The sequence below is a fragment of the Stenella coeruleoalba genome (assembly GCF_951394435.1).
Source record: "Stenella coeruleoalba genome assembly, chromosome: X".
Classification (NCBI taxonomy): Eukaryota; Metazoa; Chordata; class Mammalia; order Artiodactyla; family Delphinidae; genus Stenella; species Stenella coeruleoalba.
This window is the reverse complement of record NC_137152.1, coordinates 109,786,279-109,800,885: the sequence shown is the minus strand read 5'-3', so window position 1 is coordinate 109,800,885 and position 14,607 is coordinate 109,786,279.

Below are 14,607 nucleotides of genomic sequence, written 5' to 3'. Positions count from 1 at the left end.
GTGTGGGGGCCTGGGAGTCTGGCAGAGGGCGGGCGGTTGGCAGCGGCCGGGCTGAGGGTGGTCTGTCCGGTGTGTAACAGGAGCCCGGCTTGCAGCTGGAGCGCACGACCGAGTCCAAGTCTGCAGGGGAGGGGCCGGGCTGGCCCGAGAGGGCAGCGGCCGCTCCAGAGCCAGGCCCGGCGGCGGCAGCAGCGGGAACCTGGAGCGCTATTCCTGGAACAAAGGCAAGCACTACGCGGGAGGGGACACGAGCGCGGGGGAGATCACGGCGACCCGAAGGTGAGGGAGGGGGGAGGCGCGGCGGGAGGACGCCGCCTGTGGCGATCTGGGCGGCGGCGACTGGCGCGGCGGACCCTCCCCCGGGCACCCGCCCCCAGGCCCGAGGGGCTCCCGGCCTAGAAGTCCTCGTCCTCCACCCATCCAAAGACCCGCTTCATCTCGGCCAGGAAGCCCCGGTAATCGTTGAGGAGGGGGCTCTGCTTCCTGATGTAGGGGATCACCCACTGCAGGGCGGGCCCGGTCAGCCGGGTGATGAGGAACGTCACCTTCAGGGCATCGTTGGTGAACAGGGTCTCGTCCACTAGCATGTAGGCACCCGTCTGCACGATAAACTCCGGGAGCCGGTCGGTGTCGCCGTCAAACGTCTCGGGGAAGGGGATCGGGTTTCTCCACCGACGCGTCTGGGGCCGAATGGGCAGGGCCAGGAGGGCCTTGATCAGCTGCACTCGGCCGTCCATCGCGCCTTGCTCACTTCGCTGCGTTCAGCGAGGCTACGCGGAGGTGGGCGAGGAGGCGTGGCGGGAAGTGCGTGTGTGCGGAGGCGGGCCTGGTCCCGGGCGGGGCCACGGGCAGTTCCCGTCGCAGTGGCGCTCCGCCCACATGGCCTGGCATTTGCTAGGGCGCAGGTGCAACAAGGGGGAGTACCTCGCTCCAGGGAGGACGGGGGAGGGGCGCCGTGCAGGAGGAGGGGACGGAGCTAATGGTTCTTGAGGAGTTAGTGGGTCGAGTCAGAGGGGCGGGACCAAGAGTTTTTTGGGTGGGCCGCGGGGAAGGGCAGGAGCCAGGGGCAGAGCTCAAGACACTGAATCTTTTTTTCTGTTTAATATCAAATTATTTCTATTACCATATTTTATTTTTTCACTGAAGTATAGTATTATATAAGTTATAGGTGTATAATATAGTGATTCACAATTTTTATTGGTTGTACTCCATTTCTCGTTGTTATAAAATATTGGCTATATTCCCTGTGTTGTACAGTATATTCTTGTAGCTGATTTCATACCTAATAGCTTGGACCCCCATATTGCCCTTCCCCCTTCCCTCTCTCTACTGGTAGCAAGTAGTTTGTTCTCCATATCTGCGAGTCTGCTTCTTTTTTGTTATAGTCACCAGTTGGTTGTATTTTTTCCATTCCCATATGAGTGACATCATATAGTGTTTGTCTTTCTCTGTCTGACTCATTTCACCTAGCATGATACCTGCCAAGTCCATCCGTGTTGCTTCAAATGGCAAAATTTCATTCTTTTTTATGGCTCAGTAGTATTCCATTGTATATCTACCACATCTTCTAAATCCATTCATCTGTTGATGGACACATAGGTTGTTTGCATACTTGGCAATTGTAAACAATGTTGCTATGAACATTAGAGTGCATGTATCTTTTAGAATTAGTGTTTTCATTTTTTTCGGTTATATACCCAGGAGTGGAATTGCTAGGTCATATGGTAGTTCTATTTTTAGTTTTTTGAGAAACCTCCATTCTGGTTTCCACAGTGGCTGCACCAATTTACATTTCCACCAAGGGTGTATAAGGGTTCCCTTTTCTCCACATCCTTGCCAACATTTATTTGTGTTCTTTCTGATGATAGCCATTCTGACAAGCATGAAATCATAGCTCATTGTGGTTTTGATTTGCATTTCCCTTATGATTAGTGACAAAACAGTATAGGCTTACATGATTCTTTTTTATATCAATGGCAAGAATACACAAAACTAAATGTTTATAGAGTTCAGAATAGTGGTTATCTCAAGAGAGTGGGAATTATATTCTGCAAAGTTGCATGAAGGAATTTTACAAGATACCAAAAGTGTCTTCCAAAGTGGCTCTACTATTCTGTATTCCCATCAGCAATGTATGAGAAATTAATTTGTTCTTCAAACTCAATGACACTTAGTATTGTCAGGTTTTGTTTGGTTTTGGTTTTGGTTTTGGTTTGTTTTTACTTTAGCCATTCTAGTAGATGTGAAATGGTAACTCACTGTGGTTTTAGTTTGCAATTCCTAATTATTAATGATGTTGAACATATTTTTTGTGTGCTTACTTGCCATATATATACATTTTTTCTTTTGTGTAGTGTCTCTTCAAATATTTTGCTCATTTTTAGTTGAGTTGTTTACTCTTTTATTGTTGAGTTGTATTCAAGTCTTATAAAGATATGCGATTTACTCACATTCCCCCCCCCCAACCTGTGCCTTTTCATTCTCTTAATAGTGTTTTTTGAAGAACACAAACTTTAATCTGAAGAAGTCCTATGTACCTAATGTTCCTTTTATGGATTATAATTTTCATGTCATAGGTAAGAAATCTTTGCCTAATCTAAGGTTGATCAGGTTTTTTCCTGTCTTCTTCTAGATGTTTTATAATTTTAGATTTTACCATTAGATCTATGAACAATTTTGAGTTAATTTTTTTGTATGGTATGAGGTATTGATAGAAATTTATTTTTTTGTAGATGCATATCTAATTGTTCCTGTATCATTGTTGAAAGGACTATCCTTTCTCCACTGATTTGCATTTACGGCTCCATACATGTGTGGGTCTATTTCTGGATTCCATGTTCTGTTCCATTCATCCATTTGTCTTGATGGCAATATTACAGTGTCTTAATTACTGTAGCTTTATAATAAGTCTTGAAATCAAATAGTATTAGTCTTCCAAGTTAGTTTGATTTCAAACTAGTTTTAGTCGTTGTGTGTCCTTTGCATTTCCATATGAGTTTTAGAATCAGTTACTTTTTACATAATAAAATTTTTCCTGAGACTTTGAATCTATAGATCAATTTAGGGAGAATTGATATCTTAAACATATTGTTTTCCGGGCTTCCCTGGTGGCGCAGTGGTTGAGAGTCCGCCTGCCGATGCAGGGGACACAGGTTTGAGCCCCGGTCCGGGAAGATCTCACATGCCGCGCGGAGAGGCTGGGCCCGTGAGCCATGGCCGCTGAGCCTGCGCGTCCGGAGCCTGTGCTCCGCAACGGGAGAGGCCACAACAGTGAGAGGCCCGCGTATCGCAAAAAAAAAAAAAAAATTGTTTTCCAACCCATGGACATATATCTCTCCATTACTTAGATCTTCTGTCATTTATCTCAGGAATGTTCTGTATTTTTCCGTGTACAAGTTCTGTATTTTTACATTTTTTGTCAAATTTAACTCTAAGTTTTTCACATTTTTATGGTATTTAAAAACTTTTTTAGTTTCTGGGACTTCCCTGGCAGCCCAGTGGTTAAGACTCTGTGCTCCCACTCCAGGGGGCACAGGTTCGATCCCTGGTTGGGGAACTAAGATCCCACAAGCCATGGGGCAACTAAGGCTGTGCACCACAACTACTGAGCCTGCGTGCCACAACTACAGAGCCCATGCACTCTGGAGCCTGCGTGCCACAACTAGAGAGAAGCCTGCGGGGTGCAACGAAGAGCCCTCGTGCCACAACTAACACCCGATACAGCCAAAAATAAATAAATAAATAAAACAAAACAAAACTCTCTTGTTTGTTACTAGAAACATAATTGATTTTTGTGTATTCACCTTGTGTGCTGAAAACATGCTAAATTCACTTCTTAGTTCTACTTTTTTGTTGTTGATCCTAGATCCTAGAGAATCTGTTTTCTATATATATGAACAAGTCATCTTTGAATAACGAGTTTGCCTTCTTTTCCTGCCAATCTAGATGACTTCTGATTCTGTCTTCACTCTCTTTTATTTATTTATTTATTTTAAAATTTATTTTATTTTATTTATTTTTGGCTGCGTTAGGTCTTTGTTGCTGCCTGCAGGCTTTCTCTAGTTGCGGTGAGCGACTCTTTGTTGTGGTGCGCGGGCTTCTCATTGCGGTGGCTTCTCTTGTTGCAGAGCACGGGCTCTAGGCGCGTGGGCTTCAGTAGTCGTGGCTTGCAGGCTCTAGAGCACAGGCTCAGTAGTTGTGGCGCACGGGCTTAGTTGCTCCGCAGCATGTGGGATCTTCCTCGACCAGGGCTCAAACCTATGTCCCTTGTATTGGCAGGCGGATTCTTAACCACTGAGCCACCAGGGAAGCCCCTCTCTCTTTCTTTTATTTTCTGTCTTCCTTTCTTCCTTCTTTCCCTCCCTTCCTTCCTTCCTTTTTTCCTTCCTTCCTTCTTTCCTTTCTTTCTTTCTTTCTTTCCTTCCATTATTGCACTGGTTGGAACCTCCAGTACAATATTGAATTGCAGTGGTGAGAGTAGGCATGCTTGTCTTCTTGATCTAAGGGTGGAATGCATTCGGGCTTCCACATTTAAGTATGTTATCTGTAGGTTTTTGTAGATGCCTTTTATTAGATAGAGGAATTTCCTTCTATTCCTAGTTTGGTGACAGTTTTTTTGTTATTGTTGTTCGTTTGTTTGTTTGTTTGAATATGACGTAGAAATCCTTCTTCTAGGCATTTTCCCTACAGAAATGAAAATATATGCTCACACAAAATCTGAATGTTTGTAGCTGATTTATTTATGATTGCTAAAAACTTTAAATATGCCACGTGCCCTTCAACTGATTAATGAATCACCAAACCGTGGAACATACAACCGTATTTCAGCAGACTTTAGAGTAGCACTCACAATCCCAACCTTCTGATAATGCCATTGAGTGTGGGTGGGGACTGTGTCTTTCTTCTAACACATAGAAAATGGCAGAGGTGATGAAATGTCACCTCTATGATTATGTTACATTATACACAACTCCATCTTGCAAGCTGACTCACTTTCCATCTCCTGCTGGCCATAAAAAGCAAGCTGCAGTGTTGTGAAATGCCTATAGAGTGGGCAACTGGCAGAGAATTTCCAGCAAGCTTTGTAACAAATTAACAGATTTTTTAACATTTAAGCCTCCTTTACATTCCCTGATCATTGTGCACTGTTCTTTGACTATGCTGCTCTAGATTACGTTGGCTAATATTTGGGGGGTTCCATTATGGTGCAAGGCAACGAAATCTATAGCCAGCGGTGCAATACTTCTCTGATTGAGAGATACATGAATAAGCAGGAAAATGTGTTCACAGAACCGCATTCAAGCGGCAACTGGAGACGAAGAGGCAGACGATACGCTAGGGCTGAGACAGAGGGGTGGGAGAGATGAAGTGGGAGGACAACTCAACCCCCTGAACAGGGACCCTGTCCTCTCCTCCCTCACAGTACAGAGCCATGTCCAAGGATCCACCACTGGTGCCGGCCCATTGCCGACCACCTGCCTAAAGAACCCTTGGCCCCGCCTCTTTCGTTCCAATTCTCCCTCCTCAATAGGGCAGCAGGCCCGCCTCCTTCGCCAACATGGCGCCCCTTCCCCCTCCTCTCTGGCCCTAGGTTGGCCCTTTTGCCGCACCTGCGCACTAGCAAATGCCAGGCCATGTGGGCGGAGCGCCACTGCGACGGGAACTGCCCGTGGCCCCGCCCACCCCGGGACCAGGCCCGCCTCCGCACACACGCACTTCCCGCCACGCCTCCTCGCCCACCTCCGCGTAGCCTGGCTGAACCCAGTGAAGCGAGTGAGGCGCGATGGACGGCCGAGTGCAGCTGATCAAGGCCCTCCTGGCCCTGCCCATTCGGCCCCAGACGCGTCGGTGGAGAAACCCGATCCCCTTCCCCGAGACGTTTGACGGCGACACCGACCGGCTCCCGGAGTTTATCGTGCAGACGGGTGCCTACATGCTAGTGGACGAGACCCTGTTCACCAACGATGCCCTGAAGGTGACGTTCCTCATCACCCGGCTGACCGGGCCCGCCCTGCAGTGGGTGATCCCCTACATCAGGAAGCAGAGCCCCCTCCTCAACGATTACCGGGGCTTCCTGGCCGAGATGAAGCGGGTCTTTGGATGGGTGGAGGACGAGGACTTCTAGGCCGGGAGCCTCTCGGGCCTGGGGGCGGGTGCCCGGGGGAGGGTGCCCGGGGGAGGGTCCGCCGCGCCAGTCGCCGCCGCCCAGATCGCCACAGGCGGCGTCCTCCCGCCGTGCCTCCCCCCTCCCTCGCCTTCGGGTCGCCGTGATCTCCCCCGCGCTCGTGTCCCCTCCCGCGTAGTGCTTGCCTTTGTTCCAGGAATAGCGCTCCAGGTTCCCGCTGCTGCCGCCGCCGGGCCTGGCTCTGGAGCGGCCGCTGCCCTCTCGGGCCAGCCCGGCCCCTCCCCTGCAGACTTGGACTCGGTCGTGCGCTCCAGCTGCAAGCCGGGCTCCTGTTACACACCGGACAGACCACCCTCAGCCCGGCCGCTGCCAACCGCCCGCCCTCTGCCAGACTCCCAGGCCCCCACACAGGTGCCCAGAGATCTGCGCTGCCGCCGCCACCGCCACCGTCATCCACCGCATCCCACCGACAGCCTGCAGCCTTCAGCGGTCTGGACTCGCCCGGGAGGTGTCTGAGCTGAGCACAGCCTCTGGACAATGCTTCCAACAGCTCGCCACCGCCCTGGAGGGGCTGGCCAGCCTTTCACCTTCGGCGGGACCCAGTCCCTCCCTCCTCCCAGAGACATCTTCTGCTCCTGCCAGGTGGCCGCCAGGTCCCAGGGGTGCCTGGCAGCCAAATCGAGTCACTCATTGTCTCCTGTGGACCTGTTCGTTTCGCCCAGAATCCAGTTCTCTTCTGAATGTGCAGCTGTCTCTCTGATGTGTGCCTTTTGTTCCACACAGTAACCCCTGCACTCTGCCCAGCTCTTCTACACTACCTGGACAAACGTCTTTTCCTTGTTTTCAATAAATGTCAGGCGCTGTTCAAAAAGAAATTGAGTCTCAATGAATATGGCACCTCTCCCTCCCTGGTCCCGTGTGTGGGGTCCATGACTTGCTCAGGAGGTGTGTCCCCTGCCGTGCTGTGGCTGATGTTGAGTCTCGCATTATCCAACAGAAAAGATCGCCCTGTGGTGGTCCTGGTGATGGAGACCCCACTGGTGATCAGTCAGTCCCGGATGCTGACTCTTCCAAACCAGTCAGTTCCGTGCCCCTTCGGAAATGGATCTTGATCTGATTTTGGCCAAGGCGATGTTAAGGAGAAATTAGCTAGGAGGCTTTGGGGAAAGAGTTCCTTGCTTCCAAAAAGCCGCTTGAAAGCACAATACCTGATTCCTACAAATCATGAATCCTGCACATTTGTTGGTGAACACCTGTCAAAGTTCTATTTAATCCATTTTTCAGAGAACCAGCACAATGACAGGTGGTTCAGAAAAAGCATTTACATTTATGGAGCCTTGATTGTTAAGTGGGGAAGGGAGTGCAGAACTGCTCTTGTTAATCTAGGTAGAAAGCAGGTTGAGAGCCTGCAGGACAATGAAACTATAACTTTCTTCAATGGGCAGAAAAGCAAAAACTGTTGCTCCTTACCATTTCTCTTCATGCCAACCCGTTAAATCACCCGTGCTGCTACTTCATCTATGTCTGGGAAAAGTTAAGTTTCCTAGTAGAGTCAGATTTAAAAAATGGACTTATAGGATGACAGTTGACTCTGCCTCATTTCTAATTTGGGTGATTTTTCCAGAACAGGGCAATGAAGAATCAATCACTACAGTGGTTTTTCACTTCATTGACTCTCTCTCTTCATTTGAACAGGTAAACTTGTGCACTGGTTTGTAGGGCTGTACGTGGAGCTGGAGGTACATTACCCGCATTTTGTATCAGAATGTTTTTATTACCAGATATAGTGGAAACATCATTAACTTGCATTTCGTATGTAACAGGTCAGAGTCTTAAAGTCAGAGGCAAAATCTGAATTGCTTAATGAAATGGAGTTTTTTTGATTCACAGGTTCTTAAAATAATTGAAAGCAGGCTAATTATGAGGTTCCAATTCAAGGTCCTGGCAGTCAGCCTTCCTGGGTGGGTATGAAAGACAACTGGTTCTCTCATTTGGCAGTCAGGCACTAATCATTTATCACGTACTTCCTGTGTCCCAGGCACTGTACTATGAACTATGAATACATCATTGCAAAGTTATGGTCCAAGTCTTCAAGGAATTCAGAGTCCATTTGGCTGTAGTGGAAAAACCACATGTATATATGGAATCTCAGATTTGGATTTAATTAAGAAGTTCTTGAATCCGTGCTTGGGCACACCAGCTGTATGACGTTATGCAAATTTCTTAACCTTCTTAAGCCATTATTTCCTCATATGTAAAGTGGGTAAAATAATACATTTATATTGCGTTCCTTATGAGAATTCAATTAAGTAACAATAATAAAATCTGAGCACTGGGACTTCCCCGGTGGCACAGTGGATAAGACTCCGTGCTCCCAATGCAGGGGACCTGGGTTCCATCCCTGGTCAAGGAACTAGATCCCACATGCATGCCGCTACTAAGAGTTTGCATGCCGCAACTAAGGAGCTGGTGAGAGGCAGCTAAGGAGCCCACCTGCTGCAACTAAGACCCAGTGCAACCAAATAGATAAATAAATAAATAAAAATAAAATAAATAAATGAAATGTAACATAAGAAAGCTTTCCAGAAACAAAAATATTTTTTAAAACAATCTGAGCACTCAATAAATGGGGCTTGCTGTAACTATAAAAACAACAACAATTTAAATTATTTTTTAGGGCATGATGATAACTTGGGGCTTGTATATAACACAGTTGGAGCATAAGAAAAGAACATTTAAATCTGCCCTTGGGAATTCTCTAGTGGTCCAGTGGTTAGGACTCCGCGCTTTTACTGCCGAGGGTCCGGGTTCAGTCTCTGGTCAGGGAACTAAGATCCCACAAGCCATGCAGCACAGCCAAAAAAAAAAAAAAAAATCTCCCATAGATGAGGCAGGGACCATGTCAATAGAGGAAGTAGTAAATGAGTTGAGACTTGATTCCCATGAAAGAGGGCCACCTCTATCTGAAGTTCAGAAGAATGAGAGAATGTGTTTAGTATATAAAAGTCAGGAAGAGGGCATGGTAAGAGTTAAGATAGCAAAGGTAGAAGCTACATCATGAACATTCTCATATGTCATACTAAGGCATATATCAATTATTCTGTATTCACTGGGGAACAATGGAAAGATATTGAATGGGGGACCGATGTGATTAGATTTGTGTTTTAATGTTCACTCTGGGGCTGAAGTTGAAAATAGATTGTGGGAAGATGGAATGTGGGCCGAGTCCAGTAACGAGTATTTTGTAGGTGATAGTTATCCAGGGCTTAAAGACAAAGAGGATGGGCAGATAAAAGCGACATTCAGATTCATTAGAACTTGGTGATTAGTTGGAACGTGGAGGTTGGGGAGAGGTAGAGATCTCGGATGGGACCAAGTTTCTGGCTTAGTAATTGGACCATTCCTGGATCTGACATGGGCCAGTCTCTCTCTAGCTTTTTGATTTCTTTGCCTGGAATATTTTGTTTTTCCTCTTTGCTTTCACATAACTTTCACTAGACCAATTCCTACTCACTGGATCTGTTGACTTCATTCAGAAGTTCTTCCTGAGCCACCAAGTTTATTTTAGTAGTTTCTCTAATGCGCATCTCATAGGTCCTCAAACATCTGTATAGCACCATATTGAAATAGAATGACTCTCACTAAATTGCGGGTACTCAACTCACTTTTTTACAGATTTAAAAATCAACTGTAGGTTGAGTTACAATTTACATGCAATAAAATCACCCATTTTAAGTATATATTTCAATGCATTTTGAAATAATACATACATATATACAGGAATCCCCCCTTATCCTCCGTTTCTCTTTCTGTGGTTTCGGTTACCCTCACTCAGTCAACCGTGGTTCAAATATATTAAATGGAAAATCCCAAAAATAAACAATTCATAAGTTTTAAATTATGTGCCCCGCTGAGTAGAGTGATGAAATCTATCACCATCACGCCCACCCCACCCTGCCCCTGTCGCCTGGGATCCCCAACCGTTACATCATCTGCTCCTGACATCCAACCATCCACATTGTCATGGCTTCATGATCCAGGATCACCTAAAGCCAATGATCCTCCTGATGTATTGTCAGAAGGTCAATGGTAGCCTAACACTACGTCACAATGCCTCCATCATTCACCTCATTTCATCTCATCTGTAAACATTTTATCATCTCATGTCATCACAAAAATAAGGGTCAGTAAGTACAGTACAATAAGATATTTTAAGGGAGAGAAGGAAACCACATTCACATAACTTTTATCCTTGTATATTGATATAATTGTTCTATTTTATTATTAGTTATTGTTAATCTCTTACTGTGCCTAATTTATAAATTAAACTTTATCATAGGCATGTATGTATAGGGTAAAACATGGTATATATAGGGTTCAATACTATCTGTGGCTTCAGGCATCCACTGGGAGGTCTTGGAATGTATCCCCTGTGGATGTGTATATGTGTGTGGGTGTATGAGTGTGTTTTAATTGCCTCCTATGCACCCCATTGGTGAGGGAGGTATTCCTACCCTGGGGTTATGGGGATGGCTGAACACATGACACCTGACACTGGGCAGACATGATCAATAACAGTTTATTGGTCACATATACTCACAGCTCAACAGAGGAGGGCACTGCATGCTACATGGGGGGTTGCACTTGGGAACTGAGTGAGCAAGCAGGGGCTATGCGAGGCAGGCTTTGTAGTATCAAGAGGATTCGGTGCCCCTGTTTTCCCTGGGGAGGATGTGATTGGCTTGTTTGAATAATTCCTCACACTTGTGCTAAACTGAAACCCTCTACTCAGGGATAAGCAAGAATTGCACCTGGTCTCTGTGATCAGAGGAGTTGTTTATCTGGGAGACCCTCTCCGTGGGAGCAGAGTAGGGAGGGGAACTTGTGGCTAGGGCATTTGAGGTCCTCCTGGTTTCCCCAGGTCAAGGGAGTGCACAATATTGGGCCTTAAACCACAGTATGGAAATATGTATGTACATATGTATATGTGTGTGAACACCACCACAATCCAGATATAGAACATTTCTGTCACCTCAAAATGTTTGCTTGTACCACTTTGCAACCAGTCACACCCCTAGTCCAAGCAATCTAGCACTGTAGATTAGATTTTCCTATTCCAGGACTTCACATAAATGGAATGATACAGTATGTACCATTTTATGTCTGGCTTCCTTCACCTCAGCATAATGCTTTAATATTCACCCATGTTATAGCATGCATCAGTAGTTCATTCCTCATTATTGCTAAATAGTAGTCCAATGTATGGATATACCAAATTTGTTTTACTTATTAATCTGTTTGATGAAAATGTGGGTAGTTTCTACTTTTAGGCAATTGTGAATAAAGCTTTTATGAAAATAATTATGCAAGTCTTTATTTGGGCATATGTTTTTATTTCTAGGACGAATACCCACGAGTGGAATTTCTAAGATATATGGCTGGTGTATATTTAACTTTATAAGAAACTGCCAAACTGTTTTCCAGAATGGTTTTTCCACACTCCCAGCAGCAAGATGTGAAAGTTCCAGTTCCTCCACATCCTCACCAACACTAGATATTGACTTTTTTTTTTTTTTTTTTTTTTTGCGGTAGGCGGGCCTCTCACTGTTGTGGCCTCTCCCGTTGTGGAGCACGGGCTCCGGACGCGCAGGCTCAGCGGCCATGGCTCACGGGCCCAGCCGCTCCGCGGCATGTGGGATCTTCCCGGACCGGGGCACGAACCCGTGTCCCCTGCATCGGCAGGTGGACTCTCAACCACTGCGCCACCAGGGAAGCCCTGTTTCCTTCTTTTTTAAGGGTGAAGAATATTCCATTGTATGTATATACTACATTTTCTTTATCCATTCACTTATCGATGGACGTTTAGGTTGTTTCCATATCTTGGCTATTATGAATAATACTGCAGTGAACATGGGGGTGCAGGTCTCTCTTCGAGATCTTGATTTCAGTTCCTTTGGATAAATACCCAGAAGTGGAATTGCTGGATCATATGGTAGTTCTGTCTTTAATTTTGGGGGGTACCTTCATACTATTTTCCATAGTGGCAGCACCATTTTACATTCCCACCAACAGCATACCAGGGGTTTCTTTTCTCTATATCCTCGCCAACACTTGTTATCTTTTTGATAATAACCATCCTAACATGTGTGAGGTGACATTTCATTGTGGTTTTGATTTGCATTTCCCTGATGGTTAGTGATGTCGAGCATTTTGCATAACTCTGTAAATAAACTGAAAGCCGTTGACTGGTACACTTTAAATGGGTGAATTTTATGGTATGACAAACATATCTCAATAAAGCTGTTAAAAATAAAAATGGTCCCAGGACTGACAGCATATCGGTTAAGAGTGCAGGGCTTCCGGAATCTTCAAGGTGAGTCCCAGTTCCTCCACTTTTTAGCTGTAGGACCTTGGGCAAATTAGATGGCCTTTGCTAAGCCTCAGTTTCCTCAACTATAAATAGTGCTTACTTCACGAGAGTGTTGAAGATCAAACAAGAATATTTCTGTAAGGTTCTGGAACATAGAGAGTGCTCAAACATCTCCAGCCATTTTGTTATGATATAAGCCTTCATCTCTAATTCAAAGACAATCTCTAAATGAAATAAAGGTAAAAATTGCAAAAAAAATTGCAAAAAATACTGTTTATTTAGGAATTAGTTTGTAGAAATATAGTAAGAAGGGATATTTTTCTGGATGTCGACCAGGTTTGTACATAAATTAACAACCTTATTGCTGCATTCTTTTCCCCACAATCTGTAAATAATTTTTCAAACTAGCTCTGTCATTCTGCTGGTTTCCTGACTAACGCATTACATAAAATTTTGACAGGTGTTCATCAACAAGCTGTGTAAGAATTATGGTTGTAACAATGTGAGAGTTGTACTTGCACACTATTTATTACACGAGCTCTCTCTACCACGATTGCTCCAGAATCTAAGATCTCAAGACATTAAACTACTCAAAGGCCACTTTGTCCCCTCTGTGTCTATATTTCCTATATGAAATTTTTTGTACATGTGTGTCACAAAATTTGTGTAATATTATCTTAACTTTTAGAATTCAAGTCAATATTGGCCCTAACCACAACCAAAAAAAAAAAAAGATTAATTGCATTTTCTCTCTCATTCCTCTTATATTTATATTCCTCTTTTTTTAATCAGTCTTTATGTTTCTCCCACCTTTGATATTCACTTCTGAGGTGGGGCTTAATGGTGGGGGACAGAATAAATTGCTGAGAAGGAAGTTATGGAAACAAACCATGAATGACAACTGTAATGGGTGAGATAGCAAAGTAATTGCTATGAACTGAATGCTTGTGTTCCTCCTTCCAAATCCATATGTTGAAGCTCTAATCCCCAAGGTGATGGTGTTTGAAAGTAGGGCATTTGGGGAAGTTATAAGGCTTAGATGAGCTGATGAGGTTGGAGTGCCCAAATGGAATTAGTGTCCTTATAAGAGGAAGAGATAGGATTTCTTTCTCTCTCTCCCTCTCTTTCTCTCTCTCCACCATGTAAGGATGCAGCAAAAAGGCAGCTGCTTGCAAACCAGGAAATGAGCCCTCACAAGACATCTGATATACCAGCACCTTGAGTTTGGACTTCCCAGCCTCTAGAGCCGTGAGAAATAAATGTTTTGCTGTTTAAGCCACCAAGTCTGTGCTATTTTATAATAGCAGCCTGAACTGAGATGCTAATGAAAAATAGCCTCCCTTCTCTACTTACAAATGCCATTTCTTCTCTCCCTTTATGGAATCTTTCAAAAATGTTCATGATTAATTCTTGCAAACCATTAACCCTCTCCTAGACATTTGTATCACGAAAAAGGACTTGGGATGATACAACTGGTGTAGACAAAGGAACAATCCCTAACGGAACCATTCTGGTAGGAGGAAGAAAACTGCAGGGGCATTTTTGTTGAGGGGGGTAGGGGGTTACCAACACTGTTCAAAGGATGCCCAGTCTTCACAGCCCATTCTACCTCCCTCGAGAGCCAGGTGGACACAGATTGCAGGGACCATGCTGGATCTACCCCAAAAAGTAAACTGTTTCCAAGTCTTTTTCAAACCACTTCAGCAGAATCTACATTTAAAGCCAAACAGTGACTATGCTTAACACAATCGTCTTTCATACCCATCCAGGAAGGCTGACTGCCAGGACCTTGAACCGGAACCTCATAATTAGGCTGCTTTCAATTATTTTAAGAACCTGTGAACCAAAAACCTCCATTTCATTAAGCGATTCAATTTTTTCCTCTGCCTTTAAGACTTTGACCTAATACATGCCAAATTTCAAGTTAATGGTGGTTTCAGTATTTGGAGGAACAAAAAAATAATAAAGAACACATAACACAAGTAATGTACCTCCATGTCAATGGAGTCTTATGAACTACAACACATGAATAGCAAAAGCTTACCTGTTCAAATGAAGAAAGAGATGGATAGAGGATAAAAAGTGAGAAAACACTGGTGTGATTTATTCCTCT